This window comes from Fragaria vesca, linkage group LG6 (assembly GCF_000184155.1).
Source record: "Fragaria vesca subsp. vesca linkage group LG6, FraVesHawaii_1.0, whole genome shotgun sequence".
In the NCBI taxonomy this organism is placed as follows: domain Eukaryota; kingdom Viridiplantae; phylum Streptophyta; class Magnoliopsida; order Rosales; family Rosaceae; genus Fragaria; species Fragaria vesca.
This window is the reverse complement of record NC_020496.1, coordinates 34,043,874-34,045,668: the sequence shown is the minus strand read 5'-3', so window position 1 is coordinate 34,045,668 and position 1,795 is coordinate 34,043,874.

Sequence of the window (1,795 nt, the reverse complement as noted above, 5' to 3'; positions counted from 1 at the left end):
AAGATCCGACACGACTTGGATAAGGCAAATAATGAATATATTTATATATTTTAATACATAAAAAGAAATATCAAAAATATGAAATATCATAAACTTATTGGTCAAAAAGATCCTAATTTTGTCTTCTAATAAACCCAGTATAAACTTAAAGCACCAAAACCGTTCACTCTCCTCCACGACGTTTCAGCTCCAGTTAACTAATGACATGAACTAGCTACTTATGATACTAAACACCTCATAATTCTTCCCCCATTAAAAATTCTCACAACCTAAAAACTTCCCTCAAACATATATAAAACTCCAAAAATAGAAACCCCCATTGGCCATAATCTATCTTCTCTCTGCTTAATTCATCTCTTCTCAAAATCCTGTTTATCTTTGCTTCACCTCTTCTTTTTCTTCTCCAATCCTCCCTCCCAGTAATACACACATTTATCAGTGGCTAAAGAGAAGCAGCAAAAAAGAGAGAAGAAGCTCTATTTGTTTTTGGGTTTTATTTTCTTTATTTTTATTTTTCTAAAAGTAACAATTGATGATATGGCTTGTCGAATGGTGACATGGCGTGTCGGTCAAAGTGTCGGGACGTGTCGAAAAAGTCAACATTTTTCAACACGCAACGTGGCGTGTCAGATACGTGTCGAGAAGTGTCCGAGGCATATCGGCGTATCGGGAGTGTCCGACACTCTAACACTCCACTGGTATGAAGTGTCGGTGCAACATAGATAGAGTCCTTAATAAAAACTTAGCATATCTTTGTTATTCTAAACTCGGGATGCCTTAACAGAATTGTTTAGAGCAAAAATAGATCGGGAAAGACCGTCTTGATTGTTGCACTGAGAGAGTGATTTGTGAACAAGATGCACAGTTGCATTTTGTTATTAATTTTCTCTCTTCTCTTGGTGTGATCGACATTGATTGTGTTATGTGTTATTAACTGGGATGAATGATATGATATAAGCTGCACAAAACAAGATGGGACAAGTTTTGAGTAGAGAGGGACTACAAATGGGGCAGAGTCCTAGGTCTGTCTACCCAGCTTTGTGTGGAATCGGTAGGATGAATCTTTCAGAAAAGAAATGTTACCCTACAAGATGCTCATTTTTAGGGTGTTGTATTCCTTTTCGAAACTTCACTTCGGAAAGCACACTTTTGAATTGTTTCTTTGCCTCGGGTGTTATCATTTCTCACTCTCTTAATCTGACTTTGTGATCTGTGATCATTCCGGCCAGACTCGCAATATATGCACCGAATGGCTGCTAAAAGTCTATTAACAAATTATGTCATACTATATGCACCGATTGGGGATCGGAGGTTTGAAATCGACGCCACGAACTTCATCGTTTGATTTGCAGGGTCATCTTCACCAAATATGTCATACTCTGATGCAGCATATCCCTTGTTCGCTGTAAACATAATCAATAAGAAGAAAACTCAGACCAATCTTCTATTTAAAAAAAGGGTGATTATCTATCAGGAAACAATACAAAAAAGATTTGTTTATAAAGCCGTCAAGAAAGACGACATTTAGAGCAAACTTGCCCAACACATTGCTAACATAAGTCAAATGATCGTAACTTTTTACTGGATGAATGAAACTAAATGTCGTCAGATTTATTATCTGATGGTAACATAGTAAAAAACTAAAGCTATATTATTAGATATTAAAATATGTATGTAATTGTGTTACTTATCTATTGATCTTCCATTATGGCACCACAGTGTCAAAGCAAATGGTCAAAGTCATTAAGTTCAGCTAGTAATTTGATGAGAGGACATGCAAGCAAAAATGATTTTC